Raw genomic sequence first — 18170 nt, 5'->3', positions numbered from 1 at the left:
CCATTTGGGGAGACTTTTTACTGTAACTTCACTACATTTCAAACTCAAATATTTGACTTTTTATTCAACTACGTTTTGTGAAATCAGTCGTTGTCTCTTATTATTAACGAGGATAAAAACTGGTCTCATAACATGAAGAAACTCCAGACTCGAATTTGACACAACACACATGGATTTATTTACGTGATTGTTTTGAAGAAGGTTTTGGGTTCGTGATCATTGTAATAGAAATCAATCAGTGTTTGAGTCATTAATATCATTCTATTAATAGATCAGTGTGCTGAGAGTCACATTCGAGTCTTTTTACGTTAAGGTGAGTCTTGTGACGTAACACTTTGGATACTTAAGTGCATTTGAAGGCAAAAACATTTGAGCTTTTACTCAAGTGAAAGTTTAAAGGGACACTTTTACTGAATGTTTCTCTACTTTAACATGTTCCATCCACCGCTGCTCCTAACACACTGTAGACAAGGTTCTAAACACCAGGTGGGTATTACTGACCCAAAAACTCAATAAATCCCCAATAACTATTTTTGGATCAATAATAGAGCACTGACTCTTTAAGCTTGAGCTCACTGAATATTTATACTATACATTTTACCAGAAATACCTCTGGAACCTTCACTTAGAAATACGGACCAGATTCTAAATTTAACCAAAATGTGTGTGAACTTGATTGCTTGCCCGTGTGACACTCCAGTCCATGGAACGGTTCTGGGGAAAGTGAATGTCAGAGGGCAAATCTTTAAAGCCTCTCTAAAAAATACCCACAGAACCTTCATGCTTGGTGTCTTCCCCCTGTGTATTGGAGTAATAATTTCATTGTTAGCATGAAATCCAAATCCAATCCGATGTTTTCCAAGAAGCCTTCCAATAAGTATCCAAACAATACTTGGATAATCGTAGGTTAGAAGATCATGACAATTCTTCACCGATGATTTGGATTAAAAAAAACATGAGTCAACTAATCCTGCTTTGATATCCAGTTACTGTGTGATGGTCTGGGGAAAAGCCAACAAAATCGGATATTGCTGTGGCTAAGCCAAATAAAAAAAAGAAAAAAGAAAAAAGAAGAGAATCAAGGAAAATATCACTACGCTGACAGAGACTATATTTTGTGCCAAAAGTATCCGGACACCAGCTTTTTCCAGTATTATGTGCTTCTTTCCCAACCTGTTAGCACAAAGTAATCTTAGCATGAAATATTCCCAAACCTGTTCCAGCATGACGATGCCCCTGTGCGCAAAGCCAGCTCCATGAAGATCTGCTTTCCATGGGTTTAAATGGAATGAAAAATCTCCTGCTATAGACCTCGCCTCACCTCACCTCCATCGGTAATGCTACTAACTCTATGTGTCTCCACAAATCTCCAAAATCTAGTGGAACATCTTTCTGAAAGAGTGAGGGTTACTATAAGAGCAAAAAAGGAGACTAAATGTGGAACGACGTTAGAAAAAATATATCTGTATTTAATGTACGAGACTGTACACTGTATCTCTTCAGTACCGCATCGTACTTTCTCTCTTCGGTTATTTTAATAATACAGCGGAGGCCTGTCTGTGCTCCGTAGCATCTCCTACTCAATTCAGAGTCTCCCCTGTAACACTACAGATGATGAAAATAAGCTTCCAAAAACAGAACGCCCTATGCTCCGCGAACAAGAAGGACGCGTCCAACGGGTAAACAAACAAACTCACTATGGCGTTCATTGTTGAAAGCTTGAACAGCTCGGTATCGTTCTGTAGGGTAAATATTTATTTTCCATTTTAGACAGATGAATGGCTTGGACGAAGAAACGGTTTGCCAATTTGGGTTGGTCCAGTCTTTCCATCTCTGGTGGAATAAACTCGGTATAAGAAATTATCCCTTTTGTTTTACTCATTTATCTGTTCTATGTTTTTAAAAATGGGGACAGGATACAGTTTTGGGTTGAAACTTTGTCCTCAAGAAGACAAATGAAGCAACTTGGAATTTTGAGGGGAAGAACTTTGGGGAATTGGAAGCTCAATAGTTAAAGCTCTGAGTTACTGATCAGAAGGTTGGGGGTTCATACCAGAAAACAGGACCCTTAACCCTCTGTATCATGGCTAACAATGATTCTGACCCCAGTTTTCTATCAAGCTGGGACATGAGAAGACTTTCATGGTGCCTCACAGATGTCCTCAACCACCAGGTCACGACTGAGTACCGGCTCCAAGGAAAGAACAGTGGTGAAACGGCGACAAGGTCGTTGATACATTTGGGAAGCGAAGGCTCTTCCGTGAGGTCCGATCCAACAGACGAGCTCCTGTAGCTCAAACTGCTGAAGGAGTTCATGCTGTTAAAGATCTGGACTGTTTTGACAGCAAAAGGGGACCAAAACAATATTAAGCAGGCGGTCATTATGTTATGGCGGATCGGCGTATGAGTATAGTATTGTGCGCACTTATATACACAAGCACATTAAAAAAAGAAAGTACACATTATTTTCACTTTTCCAGCTGCTATGTCGGTAAGTAGAGTCCGAAAAAAAAAAATCGTCTGAGAGCCAGGATTAAATATCCAGCAAATAAACCAGCAGTAGATGAGATGGATGACACCATTATTACACCCCTGGGTTATTTACCAGCCCAAATATGGTTGTAAACTTCCAGCAGTTTAGAGTACAGGAAGTACCTTCATTCCTCATTAGAAACTGTACAGTACAAACTTTAAATTTTGAGCAACAAGACATGGATCGCAATCAGAGTTTGGCTGGTTGTGTCGAACAGATTGCTCCTTGGCATCGCTCTGCAGCCTATTACACTCAAGGCAACACTAGCGGCACTGTCACCGTTACAACTTCCTCGGTGACACACCGAGAGCAGCATTATTAGACATACAGGATGGGATCGCTCCTCAATCCTGTACAGAACAATCCAGCGACAGGAAGTGATGCGTGGACCTGGTGTCGTGGAGGAAGAGGTGAGGCAGGCGGGCAGCAGGGCGTCACCTCCATCAGTCCGACTTCTTATCATGCTGAGAGTCAAACGACGCCTAGAAATAACACACACACAAAACAGTGTGAATTAATTATCAGTAAGTGTGAAATATACAGTTCATTGGTTAGGGTTCTGGGTTACTGAAGTTGGGGGTTCAAGCTGCCACTCCTGGGCCCTTGAGCAAGGCCCTTAACCCGTATCATGGCTGACCCTGCGCTCTGACCGTGAGCGAAGAAAGGATTTCACTGTGCTGTAATTTGTGATACAGTCTATTTTATTTTGATGTTGGTGAGAAAGTCACCAGGTCGGACTCAGAGGTCTGCTTTTTGTGCACTTTGTGTGCAGAACAAAACCCTGACACTCCTAAGTTCTAGGGTAGCAACCATGCAAGCCAAAGCCGTGTGTGTGACTTCAACGAGCATGAACACAGAAACACGTTTTTGGCCTGGATATCAGGACATCTGAATTCCATCGAAAGCTTTGGAACAACAGCAGGTGAAAACAAACCCCGGGAACTTTAGCTGAATCGAAACCAAAAGCGACCACAAGACCCTGGTGAAATCTTTGATTTTGTTTTGTTTTTATAATGCAAGCTTTGGTTTCCACAAGATATTCCTCGGATTGGAAAGAAAAAAAACGCTTATCCTTACAAAACATACATGCTGTTAAATTACGACAGGAATTTCTCAGATGTGTGACAGATGATTAAAAGATTCATCTGCAGCTAAACGTTTTATAACGTGTGCCATTTATTTTACAACTTTTAAAGAAAAGAAACTTCCAGTTCTTTATCACCATTCAGGAACTATTAATGCTATATAAATCCTGTCCCCTTCTTTTTTCTGGACCTGCCCGATTCATCCTGGAAGCTCTCTTCACTTACTGTTGAGGATGTTCTGCCTGAAGATCCACGCCGAAGATAGATTCGGACTGTAATATAAGTGGAGGTATCAAAAAGTTTCGAGACTAGTTTTGTGACAGGCCAACAGATGGCAGCACAAGGTGCATGCACAGTCACAAGAAGCACCGACCTTTATAAGTCAGTGTGGCAAAAGACTGGTGCTGTTCTGACCTCAAACGCTTTTTTCCCGTCAGGATCTCACTTCCACACCCACCCGCAACCTCTCGCCAGATTAGGTTCCTGCGTACTTCAATGGAGATTCGAAAGGGGACCATTTTGAAGGCAATGGTGTTTAAATGTAGATAGAGCTCATCTCAATACATTTTGACGCAAGTTTGCTCAGAAGTTTCCACCGGTGAACAGATGATCACCTTAATAACGATGGAACTACGACGAATGGACATTCGGTGATGAGAACGAGGATGGGCCTGGTTCCTCCTTATACCATCTCACTCATCAGAGATTAACATACAGACTAATGTACAATATCCATAGTTATAAAAGGCTAAAAAAACCTTTTTGAGAACGCACAATGAATTGATTCCTACTTACACACAAATCCTTTGCAGCGCAACAGAAAAAAAATTACTAGTCGTTAGCATGTGGGCAGATGAGCAGAGTTCAAGGAAAAGCCAAGCAATGATAAGAGAACTCTTGTCCACGTGTGTTTGATATATGTAGCCACTTGTCATTACATGCTACAGCTTCAGTCAGGGATCAAGGACAAGCTGTGCAACAATGCTGGCCTTCATAAAACAGCTCCAAGAAAGAAAGAAATCGCCTTGAAGAGCACGGATGATCAAACGGTCTTAGTGATGCTCATACCCGATCTCTGTGTAATTTAGAATAATCGTCTCGGGGTCCAGGAGGGTCGGCGTACATCATGGAGTGTTCACTGCTCTGTAAAACAACTGCGGCAGCTCTGTTCTTTCAGAATTTAATTGATGTGAGGTTTAACCTTCAACAACTGCATTTTCAAGTGCTACTGCATGTCATGCTAGGCCTGTTACCCAGGTCTGGTTGGAGGAGGCCTCAGGCTTTGCTTCATTTTCACATCGGCGTGATCCACGGGCTGGTGACTTCTTATGAAGTTTATCCAAATCTCCTCAAAAGACAAACATATCCCTGTGCATCCAATTAAAAAAAAAAAAAAAAACACTAATGCTTACGTTGTACATAAAGGTCTGCAGCACAAGTCTCATCTGTTCTGCAGATGAACCGGGGTTCCCCTTCGGGAACTCGAGCTGCGTCGAAACGCTTTGGGAACGGCCCTGCGTTGTCCACGCTCTGAACCACGTGTGAAATCTAGCCAATAGGCAAGCCGTGACGTCAAAGACAGGCGACGACGCGTAAACCAGGAAGCTACAAGATGGTTGTGCGGTGCTAGCGACATTAGCTTCTGCTCATTCAGGTAAGCACTTTGTGTGTGTTATCTGTGCAGCCATGAGCTTAAATGCAGGCAGAATTCCGTTTGCGTGTTTCCTGCTTGCCCTGTTTAATTTGGGGGGGGGGGTCTGGGTGACACGCAGCCGATGTGTTGTTTGCTTAGCTTAGGAGCGTGCTTAGTCGGCTCTCGAGGGTATCGGTTGTTAGCATTTTAGCCGTGTAGCTATGCGCTTCCGGCTGCGAGCCGAGCTCCCGTTCCCTGGGGATGGCGGCCGCTTGTGGTAGAGATGCTAGCTAGCTATCTCTCCCAGAGTGCTGCATTTGTGAGGGCTATCGGTTTGCCTACGAAGAGCCGCTTGGCTCTGGTAGGTAGGGCTATGCGACAGGTCAGGCTGCGGGTTGCCTCCACACGATGAGTGTGTTGCCAGCATACCAGGCTGGCCCGCTGTGGGGGATGGTGTGAGCTTCCTTCTGAGTGCCATGGTGACCCCTACTTGCCTGACCTGGTAACGCTTTTGGTATGGGCGATTGCTGGCAGGTTCAGGAGACCACGGTGGCGTTTCAGTTATAGTTCCTCGGGGCTCCAATGGGGCTGCTCGGCAGTAGGTTTGTCCTCGCCCCTAATGTACGGGCTGTGGTGCATAAGCCTGATGACTTGCATCTTGGAGAGCGGTGTGCACCTCATGATGCGGTGGCCGTCCCTCCCCGGCACTCTCTTATTCCACCTAAAAGTTCGTTGTGGATGGGGGTCATCCGCTGCCTCTCAGGAGGCTTCAACGGCCACAGTATGCTGCTCCTGCCGTTCGGGTTCAGGAGGTCTGTCTGCCAGCCCTGCCATGGGTCGTGTTCAGAGCGCGGCTTTTCTCCAGCGGTTTGCTCCCCGTATTCCGCCCGTAAGATCCCTCTTAGGAGGTGTAGTCAGCTGCAGAGCACCGCTCCAGCCGCTCTGAGTGGGTCAAGCGCCAGCCCCGAGGGGTTGGTTTCCCCTGTGAAACTTTCTGTCAGTCTGGAGGGCTACCAGGAGGGAAAACGGCTGCGCGATTCAGTTCACGTCTTCTCCTCCCCGGTTCAACGGGATGTGTTTCACCCTGGTGGGACCCGTGCAGGCTCTAGTCTTGGGACAGGAGCTGCGTACTCTCATGAGGAAACGGGCCATCGAGGTGGTTTTCTCCTCCTCGGTCAGAGAGTCAGGCTACTACAGCCCGTACTTAATTGTTCTGAATAAGGACGGCGGGTTGAATCCCATTCTGTATCTTCACTCCTTGAACCACTCACTTGCTCGGGTTCGTGTTACTCGTTTAGAGAGGTCGTGTCTAAGGTCGAGTCCGAGGACTGATTTGTCATATGTTAGATCTTGCGGTTGCATGCTTCCACGCAGCTGTCCTTCACCATACACGGGAGGTTCCTGAGGTTATCGGTCCTCCCGTTCGGCCTAGCACTCTCGCCCCATACCTTCACAAAGTGCGTGCACTGACGCCGCTGCGGCTTCAGGGCGACCGCATTTCGTATTATATCGCCGATTGGTTGATATTGGCTCGTTTAGAGCACCAGGCAGTTCGGCATTGAGATGTCATTCTCGCCTGCATGAAGGTACTGGGGTTCAGACTGAAACGTGGGATAGAGTGTACTTTCTCCAGCGTGGAGGACCACTTTTCTCGGCCAGGTTGCGGGCACGGTTGTCTCCCGCCCGGTTAAAGTCACCCTCAGTCAGGAGGGTAGGAGCAGGCCAGCCACTCACTGTGAGGCAGTTCCAGAGGCTGCTGGGTCTCATAGCGGCAGCGTCCAGTGTAATTCCACTCGGCCTCCTCCGAATGAGGCTCCTCCAGTGGTGGTCTGTATCGTACCATCAAGGTCTCGCGGTGTGCCCTTTGAGCCTTGGATGCATAGAAAGACCCAACATTCTGTCCCGAGGCCCCGTTTTAGGGACTCCTTGTTATCGCGTAATGCTAACGACGGACGCTTCCCTCACAGGGTGGGGAGCGGTCATGGTGGCCACTCCGCCCAGGGTCTGTGGAGCGGCCCACGTCTCTCGTGGCACATAGTTTGCCTGGAGGTGATGGCAGTGTTGGGGTTTAAAACACTTCCTCCCAGTCCTGAGAGATCACTATGTGTTGGTCCGCACGGACAATACTGCGATGGGCCTCCGGTCTCGCCCCTTGCAAACAACTGGTGCGAGAGGTCCTCTTGTGGTCCCGGGAGGAACTCCTCTCTTTGAGAGCCGTTTACATCCCGGGACGGTTGGATGTCAGAGCAGACGCCCTGTCAAGACAGTGGCTGCCATGGGACGGTCTTGGCCGAGGCTACGCCTGTACGCCTTTCCCCTGATCGCGCTGCTCTCGGGAGTTCCGGAAAGAGTTCACAGGGAAGGAGTCTGTCTCCTCCTGGTAGCACCTCGATGTCCGGGCAAGTCGTGGTTTGTGGACCTGGTATCCCTACTCGAGGGACTACCGTGGAAAATTCCTCCCAGGAGGGATCTCCGCTCACAGGCTGGCGGAACCCTGGTTCACCCCCACCTGGAGTTGTGGAAGCCCGGAGGCGTACGACCTCCTCGTGGGGAGAGCTTTGGAGAGAAGAAGGGCATCTACCACCTCGGTAGAGGGGGGCACAGTTCATAGCAGCTGGTCTCTCTACCGAGGTGGTAGAGGCCCTTCTCCACTCCGGAGCTCCCTCCACGAGGAGGTCGTACGCCGCACGATGGCAACTGTTTGCGTCACGGTGTGAGCACAGTGACTTGGACCCAGTTCACTGCCCGGTCAGTTCAGTTCTGGAGTTTTACAGGAACAGTTTGCCACAGGGTTGACCAAGGGGTTGACCTTGTAGGTTTCCGTGTCCCCCATCGCGGCATATATTGCCCCGCTTGTGGGTGGGCGCCTGTTGGTGACACGTTTCCTCCGCGGCACCCGGAGGCTGAGGCCCGGAACACGACCCAGAGTGCCTTTCTGGGACTTGACAGTTGCCCCGTCCCGCCTGGAGTTTGCCCATGGCATGGCCTGCATCCTCTGTCCTGCGTGCAGGTGCCGAGGCCCTCACACACTGGGCAGGGTATGGTCATTGTGGCGTGATTGGACACTCGTTCCCAAAGCGTTTCGACGCAGATCGAGTTCCCGAAGGGGAACGTCTCTAGGTTAAGAATGTAACCCTAGTTTCCCGAGGGAACGAGACACTGCGTCTCCGTGCCACACTCCCTCCATCCCTGCGGTGCTTACCTTCTCTCTTTGCAGAAGCTAATGTCGCTACCAACGCACAGCCATTTTGTAGCTTCCTGGTTTATGCAACGTCGCCTGTCTATGACGTCACGGCTTGCCTGTTGGCTAGATTTTACACATTGTTCAGAGCGTGGACCACGCAGGGACGATCCCAAAGTTTCCAATGAAATCCTAAGGTTCTAGATATAAACATCTGCTATTGGCCTATTTTCACTTTGGTTAACAATTCTCAGACGATGCTGCTTGACCATGAAGATCTGCTTTACTTGAGTTGGATCTCCTGCTATGGAGCTCTAACCCTATTTGGACCCATCTGGGATGGACTCTAAATGCAATCCAGACCTCCTCACCTCACCTACATCAATACCTGACTTGTGGTTGAATGACCACAAACCTCCAGAAGCACACTTCGAAAATCTACAAAATTCTGAAAGTTATATGAAATACTCAAACCAGCTTGTCTGGAACAAGCAACAAACATACCCTAGTCAAAGACGGAAATGTTTGATGATCTTTTGAAGTGAAACCAATAAAGCTCTTTAACTGCTCTATAATCCGCAGGACTGTAGGCCACATGTTTCGGTGATGGGGGTGGAAATTGTTTTTTATACATACTGTAGTCGTGTGGCTTGACAGGAACCTAAAGTGTTGGTTAGCTCAGCTAAATGTAAATGTAGCTGAGATGTAAAATGATAAAAAAAAATACTCAAGATTTTCAAAAACTGCACACCTATTTAATGGTCAGGTGTCCACAAACTTGTGGCCCGTGCGAGTAATCTAACTGGTGTTAGATCTCTCACTGGTCAAGACTGATCATGACCGTCCCCCCCCCCTGGAAACAATGGACTATATAACGATTGAACAGCTCCATGACTCCAATGTACTTGTGATTAAAATGAACTGTGTTTTTTTTCAACCTGAGTACATTGTGTTTTTGTGTGTGTGTGTGTGTTCCACCTGGATTGATTTCACTTCTTTCATTTTACTCTAATTTTACCCGGAGCCTGGTTGCTCGGATTTGCATGAAACTTGAATGGACAATATTCTGAAGATGATGGAAGTGAATTAGGGGTAAAGTTACATTAAAAATGGCTGTTTCTCAGGATCTTTAAATCCAGATGACCTCAAGAAAATGTGGTGTACAGTATCGTCTTGTGGATCTGAAAGTCGGGTTCTTATTCACGGTCCACATTCTAGCAGACCCCACAAATCGGATAGCGGACCCCACAAATCGGATAGTGGACCCCACAAATTGCTGCTTGTAATATTGTGTTATATTCTCCATCACTGTATTTCGTTTGTTTTTATGCTTCTGCATGTTTATGCTGGTGAAGCTTCCTGAACACATTGAATTGTGTACACGTGTTTCTATGCGTGCGTCAACCTGTAAATTGGAGTGCTCCTCCAGCAGGCGATCATACTCCACGGTCAGATTCTCCGCCTGCTTTTTAATCGCCTTCACATCACTGTCAGACTTTTGGAGTGCTGCACGGGAACAAACACAGGAAAAACAAACGAGTCAAAAAAAAGAGACGCTGTGTATCCAATTACAACACGCAACCCGCTTCCACTCGCAGGCACGTGCAGGCGCGTGCACTGCAGCTGTATGTCTATGTTAATGCCTCTATATTAAGAACAGGTAGTCCTGAATGGATGGGTCCTGTTCCAGTTGTGACGTGTGAAAGCAACAGACCTGGTGTTGTGGTCCAGATTTAAAACACTTTACATGGAAATGACGTACATTTGCAAAACAAACAAACAAAAACATTTCTTAAATACGAGCCAACAGCAAACACGCGGCATGTTACGGCCCATGATATACTACAGGCCTTTTTTTCCCCCTATTGGCCTTGAATTGAAAATGTACTGAAACTGGCAGGACTCCCAAGGGCGTGGGCAAATTGTAAAAACATCGGGAGTGAACAAGGAGATCAGTAAGTGGCACCGTTTCTAGCGCTCGTTTGGCAGACAAAAAATCTAAAGAAAGGGCATCGGTTAAGAGGTGTCTCAGGTTTCCGCCCTAACAAGGTTTAGGAGATACAAAGCCTGCTGAACGTGTGAAGGTCTTTAATGTTTCTACGCAACAAACTCGCTCATGTAATGCTATACAAGATTTACTTTGACCAAATAATTCTATAAACTTCCAGATGGTCCACTTTATTTTATTTAAACATTTCTCTCTCAGCATGAAGAACAGATTCAGATCTAGTTCTTCACTAGATAGAGGTTTCTTGATCATCCCAGAGCAGTTTAACAGGATTGAGGTGTGGTGACTGGGCAGGTGGTTCCATTATAGATATCACTCCAGACGTCTGTCTGCTCTCTATATAACACTTACAGGACTCAGACGTACGCTCGGTTCCGCTGAGCCGCAGTCCAGACGGAACTGCATGGTGTATGAAGTATGGAATGGGAGGGTTCTGGAATAAGTCTCCAAAACAACCCCGAGCCATTAATCTTCCACCTCCATGTGTGAGTGTCTGATCACATCTCTTCTATTCTACAAATTCTTTAATTAGAGACAAAAATGTCCCATTTGGACTCCACAGAACTTTCCTCCACTCATTTACTGGAATCTAGTATTTTTGTGTATTATTTCTGCTCAGCTGTTCGACTTGTTACAACATTCGAATTCAGTACTTGGTCATATCAGTGTGCACTTACACAGGAAACCTACGCACCGGTCACGATGGAGGTGTTTTTAATGTGGGCTTAGATGAAGCCGAGGGTCAGGCGTTTCCCCCTGATCAGAGTTCAGTGGTTTTTTTATGCTCTAGTGCACAAACTGAAAATTTGAGTGTAGCCATAGTTTTAACTCGCTAACACAAGAGGAAAGTGAGGATTTTACATTAACAGAATCTGGTTGACAAGCAGTATATAACTGAATATAATCAGCATAACAATGATAACTAAAACCATGTCTACGAATGATCTTGCCAAGCGGCTGAATGTACAAAATGAATAGTAGTGGGCCAAGAACAGAGCCATGTGGGACACCCTGTTCAAGTAAGACAGTTGGAGATTTGGAATTGTGTATGGAGATGTGATTTGCCTGCCCGTGAGATAAGAGGAAAACCAGGATAGTGCAGAGTCTGATATGCCAAATTCCGCTAAGCGGGAAAGTAAAATCTTATGACAGACAGTATCAAAGGCAGAGCTGAGGTTTAACATTCATGTTGAAATCACCAAGAAGAATAACTTGGGAGGACGCAGCACATGCTTGGGTTAGTAATTCACTGAGTTCTGAGAAAAAATCACTTTGTTGTTTAGGTGGTCTGTAACTTAATATAAGTACAGTGGGATGTTTGATACCAAACTTCATAACCATGTACTCAAATGTCATGGTATTGTGAAAAACCAATTTAGAGACAGTTAAAGACACACGAAAAATGACAGCAAGACCACCCCCTTTACCAGTTGTACGTGGTTCTGACATATGTCGATATCCAATAGGGGTAAGCAGATTTAGATGGATAAAATCATATGGTACCTGCCAAATTTCTGTGAGAAATAATATATCAAATTTTTTGTCATCTATTAGCTCATTCATATAGGTGCCTTTGTCTGAGATAGATCGACAATTTAGAAGGGCACAGTGTTTATTTGTTCCATTGACAGTAGAGGTATGCTTAATCACAGAGTCAGTCATATTAATGTTGACAAGGAAGCGATGTCGATTATGAGAACGTGCCGACTGTTTCATAGCCCTGCTACTAGACCAGATAGAGGGGATCGCAGATGATGATGACTGATGAAGGACGTATCTCCTTCTGGAAGAGCGATGTAAGTATCAACGAAGGATACCAGATGCGCGCCAATGGTCATACGTCGCGGGGTCGAGGCGCCAGTGCCCGTTTAGAACCATTAGCTCGCAGGGCCTGTATTCGATTTCCATTTGAGTGTTGAAACCAAAAATAGCCAGAGATAGAGTAGTAAATGCCAGAGACTTTAACGTGTTGAGAAGAGCCATGGAAAAGTCAGCCAACAGCATTTAATCGTTTTAATCCTTGCACCTGTAGAAAATGTGTAAGATTTACATGTTTGGGTGTCCACAAACTTTTGGGGAACCTAAATGAAACTTTGTGGATGAGATGGATCTTCCCAGGTGTGATATAATATTCTTATGAAATGCCGACATTTGCTGGTGTACGTGTGAGTATGCAGTGCTAGTTCTACACTCTAGAGGGCGATATTGGACGCTCGTTCATATCGATTAGTACGACTGATGTCAATACGACTATACAATCGTTCGTGTTTAATGTTTAACTCCAACAATGTTAAAGACACTGTTCTTTCAAGCACGCTATGATGGTACGATGGTATGAATATTTGAAGAGATACCAGGTTTATCTGAAGCCAGATATGTTTCAGTTTGAAGGTCTTCTGATAAGGAAAGGATACAACAAACATTTTTTTTCATTTGCGTTCAATGTTCGTGCAGTAAACCTCGAATAGGTTCTCGAGAAAAAGTGATTTCTGAAAAGGTTTGGATGGAAATGGGTGAAATGGACCGGGCCTGAGATTGAGACTGAGGTCTGGTTTCTGCTTTGCCTTTGGTGAATTTTGGTTAACAGCAGCTTTTTCTATTCGATTTCATTCACCTCTCACCACACGGGGTGAAAGTTCACCAGGCCGGTGTTTAATTTCGTGCCCAAAGCGCGTGAGTGAACTGTGATTAAAACTCAGGCAGGAGGCTGATCTCCAGTAAGCTCTCACAGGCTTCATGGAGGATCACGATAAGTCAAATATTAACGATAATCAGTCGAAACATTCAGGTAGCACAAAGAACTAGCACAGTGTCTTGTTCAGAACGGAACAGTGTGTGGGGGGAGAAATCAATAAGAGATCGGAGGAGAAGCAATAAATTGATGTGAACTCGTGGTGAGAGAAATGGAGTTCTCTTCATTTAGAGATCACTGTACAGCTGAGGATGGTTCTGCATCAACAGCATAAAAAATCCATGAGGTTCCTGAGCATCTCAAGGGTGGATTTGGACCGGCACTGATATCAAAAGTCTGCTACGACGCCTCAGGATTAGGGTACATTCAGGGTACATTTATATAAACTATTATTCACCAACATAAACATTTGGTCATATGCAGGTTTGAGTCCCAGAACCTTCAAGATATAAGAAATTAGTTTCAATGATCTGTCATTCATATGTGACAAATTCGTTATAGTAGAAATCAGCTACATTTTTCTCTTTTCTCATGGGATTAGTTAGGTTTTTTCTCCAGCTTTTGGGCAAACAAGAACCCTCTCATGAAGCCTCCTGGCTGGGACATTAAAGTGTGCCATTTTTTGCTTTGATTTGGTCTTTTGATGAGCATTTAACTTCTAAAAGCTTCTTCATACAAAACTCCCTGAGATCACAACACATCCTTCTTGTGTTTGAAGTGATTTATACCGTGCCCTGTTCCCCCTGACCTCAGTGTTCAGGCCATCTCAAACCACAGTGCCCTTTAGGTTTGATCCCATCCACCAGGTACTAGAAAACAATAAGTGTTTATGCTCGTGTTACTGATTCATGAAGCAGAAGTGTTCATTTGGGAGCAACTTGTACAAAGCGGAGCTTATTTAAGTGATTGTGTGTGTGTGTGTGTGTGTGTGTGTGTGTGTGTGTGTGTGTGTGTGTGTGTGTGTGTGTGTACAGAAACTGAAGGATGCCGGAGTGGTGATTCCGGAGGCGGGAAGCAAAGTGAAGGGCAGCGTGGAGAAGGAGAGCAAGGCCTTGAAGGAGGAGGTCAGGAAGCTGAAGGATGAGCTTGAAGCCACCAAGAAAGTTACAAATCAACTTGGTGAAACACATCTATACACATCAGCCAGGGATGACAGCAAAACAGGACTGCTGGTCATCCCAGGTGATTCATTTCCAGGTCAAGATCTCCAAATAACACTTAATGACTCTCTGCTCTCCCCTTCAGCCACTGCTCGTAACCTTGGGATGACTATGGACAATGAACTGTCCTTCCCACATGTCGCTTATGTTGCTCGTTCTTGTCGAGTTCTTCTCTATAACATCCGAAGGATTCGACCATTTCTGTCCATACAGGCTGCCCAGGTGCTTGTTCAGTCTCTTGTCATTTCAAGACTTGACTACTGCTGGCAGGTCTTCGCCTGATCGCTATTCGTCCACTGCAAATGATCCAAAACGCAGCGGCACGACTTGTGTTTAATCAGCCCAAGTTCTCCCACACCACCCCATTGCTGCGCTCCCTTCACTGGCTTCCGGTAGCTGCACGTATCAGATTCAAAACACTGATGCTTGCCTACAAGGCCAAAAATGGACCAGCACCATCTTACCTCAGTGACATCATCACATCTCACACTACACCACGCTTCTGCACGCTATCCTCCAGCACTGCTCGACTGGTACCACCTTCTCTCAGAATGAGAGGTAAGTACACTTCAAGGCTCTTCTCTGTTCTGGCACCGAGGTGGTGGAATGAACTTCCACTAGATGTCTGTACAGCAGAGTCCCTGACTATCTTCAAGTGTAAATGTAAATGATGACAGGAAAGAGTGATGACGCACACACACACACACACACACACACACACACACACACACACACTCAGAGTAATGAAAGTGTGATGTGGATGTGTTAGATGATGAAAGGTGGTGTAGATTCAACAATTAAAGAAGGATGATCTCTTAGGATTTATTTTCTGCATTAAATTCAAAAACACCCTATATAATGGCAAAAAGTTTGTGGACACCTGACCTGGCATTGGACAGTGAGTTCAAATTACATCCATACCAAGCTGCCACTCCTGGGCCCCTAAGCAAGGCCCTTAACCCCATAGCCACTCAGTTATATGAATGAGATCAAAAGTCACTGTGGATAAGGGAGTTGGCTAAATGCTACTGCACCCGAAGACGTCCAGTACAACAGAACCACACGTGGCTGGAATCGTCAGGTGTCCCAATACTTTTGCCCACACGGTGTAGTTAATTGTAATCCACATGGTGAATGTAAAAATGTGAAGCAACAGACCGAGAAAGAAAGAGAAACGAGTGTCTAAATGTCTCAGTGGAACTGAGCGTACGTCTAAGTCCTGTGAGTGTTATATAGAGAGCAGACAGATGTCTGGAGTGATATCTATAATGGAACCACCTGCCCAGTCACCGCACCTAAATCCTGTTAAACTGCTCTGGGATGATCAGGAAACCTCCATCTGGTGAAGAACTAGATCTGAATCTGTTCTTCATGCTGAGAGAGAAATTTTTAAATAAAATAAAGTGGAACATCTGGAAGTTTATCGAATTATTTGGTCAAAGTAAATCTTAACCAAAACCTTTTCTTTTCTTTAGATTTTTCGTCTGCCACACGAGCGCTAGAAACGGAGCCACTGACTGATCTCCTTGTTCACTGCCGATGTTTTTCTCGACGTCCAGGCTACAATTTGCCCACGCCCTTGGGAGTCCTGCCAGTTTCAGTACATTTTCAATTCAAGGCCAATGGGGGAAAAAAAAAGGCCTGTAGTATATCATGGGCCGTAACATGCCACGTGTTTGCTGTTGGCTCGTATTTAAGAAATTTTTTTGTTTGTTTGTTTTGCAAAGGTATGTAATTTCCATGTGAAGTGTTTTAAATCTGGACCACAACACCAAGTCTGTTGCTTTCACACGTCACAACTGGAACAGGACCCATCCATTTAGGACTACCTGTTCCTAATATAGAGACATTAATGTAGACGTACAGCTGCAGTGCACGCGCCCGCATGTGCCTGCGCGTGGAAGCGGGTTGCGTATTGTAATTGGATACACAGCGTTTTTTTTTGACTCGTTTGTTTTTCCTGTGTTTGTTCCCGTGCAGCACTCCAAAAGTCCGACGGTGATGTGAAGGCGATTAAAAAGCAGGCGGAGAATCTGACCATGGAGTATGATCGCCTGCTGGAGGCAATTTATGGGGTCCGCTATCCAATTTGTGGGGTCCGCTATCTGATTTGTGGGCCGCTATCCGTTTTGTGGGGTCCACTATCCGATTTGTGGGGTCCGCTCGAATGTGGACGTGAATAAGAACCCGACTTTCAGATCCACAAGACGATACACATTTTCTCGAGTTCATCTGGACTCAAAGATCCTGAGAAAAATTTTTGAATGTAACTTCACCCCTAATTCACGTCCATCATCTTCAGAATCTTGTCCGTTCAAGTTTCATGCAAATCCGAGCAACCAGGCTCCAGGTAAAATTAGACTCCATTGTGATCAGATGAAAGAAGTCAAATCAATCCAGGTGGAACACACACACACACACACACACACACACACAATGTACTCAGGTTGAAAAAAAAAAACAGTTAATTTTGATCACAAGTACATTGGAGTCATGGACTATGTATAGTCCATGTATAGTCTTCAGTCTGAACCCCAGTACCTTCATGCAGTCGAAAACGACATCTCAATGCTGAACTGCCTGGTGCTCTAAATGAGCCAATATCGACCAATCATCGATATAATAAGAAGTCAGTGCCGCGTTCACGCACTTTGTGAAAGTACAGGGCGAGAGTGCTAGGCCGAACGGGAGGACCGATATTGGTAAGCCTCGCCCCGAAAGCAACCTCAGGAACCTCCCGGGTGTGGTGAAGGACAGCTGCTGGGAGCATGCGACCTCCAGATCTAATGTATGACAAATCAGTCCTCGGACCCAACCTGAGACACGACCTCTCTAAATGAGTAACCCTAACCCGAGCCTCATAAGTGAGAGGTTCAAGAAGTGAAGATCCATAATGGGATGCAACCCGCCGTCCTTCTTTGGAATAACAAAGTACGGGCTGTAGTAGCCTGACTCTCCGACCAAGAAGGAGGGAACCACCTCGATGGCCCGTTTCCTCAGGAGAGCACGCAGCTCCTGTCCCAGGACCAGAGCCTGCACGGGTCCCACCAGGGTGGGACACATCCTGTTGAACCAGGGCGGAGAAGACGCGAGCTGAATCGCTTAGCCCTTTTCCACAGTACGCAGGACCCCCGAGAGACAGCCCTTCAGACTGACAGAAAGTTCCACAGGGGGAACCAACCCCTCTGAGCTGGCGCTTGACCCAATCAGAGAACACAACCCGTGGCAGGGCTGGCAGACAGACCTCTAAACCCAAACAGGAGCAGCGTACTGCGGCTGTTGAAGCCTCCTGAGGGTGAGGCTGCCGCCGAGCAGCCCCATTGGAGCGCCGAGGAACTACCACTGAAACGCCACCGCGGTCTCCTGAACCTGCCAGCAATCACCCTTACCCACAGCGTTACCAGGTCAGGCCAGTAGGGGTCACCGTGGTGCTCAGAAGGAAGCTCACACTCTCCCCCACAGCAGGCCAGCCTGATATGCCTGCAACACACTTTTCGTGTGGAAGCAACCCGCAGCCTGACCTGTCGCGTAGCCCTACCTACCAGACCCAAGTGGCTCTTCGTAGGCAAATCGATAGCCCTCACAGATGCAGCACTCAGGGAACGGGAGCTCGGCTCGCAGCCGGGATCGCATAGCCACACGGCTAAAATGCTAACAACCGATACTCTCGAGAGCCGACTAAGCACGCTCCTATGCTAAGCAAACAACACATCGGCTTTGTGTCACCAAATCCACCCCCCAAAATGAAACAGGGCTAGCAGGAAACACACAGACAGAATTCTGCCTGCATTTAAGCTCATGACTGCAAAGATAACACAAACAAAGCGCTTACCTGAATGAGCAGAAGCTAATGTTGCTACCACCGCACAACCATCTTG

The 18170-nt window shown here is 46.2% G+C and overlaps 1 long non-coding RNA gene across 1 annotated transcript; it reads right to left on the bottom strand.

Annotated features, from left to right (window-relative positions):
• Positions 1–1299: 1299 nt before the first annotated feature.
• Positions 1300–18170, bottom strand: LOC124400247. Its single transcript, XR_006928341.1, has 3 exons — positions 18125–18170; positions 9838–9938; positions 1300–3015 (listed from the first exon to the last, which is right to left on the bottom strand). It is a non-coding gene; the product is annotated as an uncharacterized LOC124400247 (long non-coding RNA).

The sequence above is a fragment of the Silurus meridionalis genome, chromosome 17 (assembly GCF_014805685.1).
Source record: "Silurus meridionalis isolate SWU-2019-XX chromosome 17, ASM1480568v1, whole genome shotgun sequence".
In the NCBI taxonomy this organism is placed as follows: domain Eukaryota; kingdom Metazoa; phylum Chordata; class Actinopteri; order Siluriformes; family Siluridae; genus Silurus; species Silurus meridionalis.
This window is presented reverse-complemented; position numbering and strand designations above follow the sequence as displayed.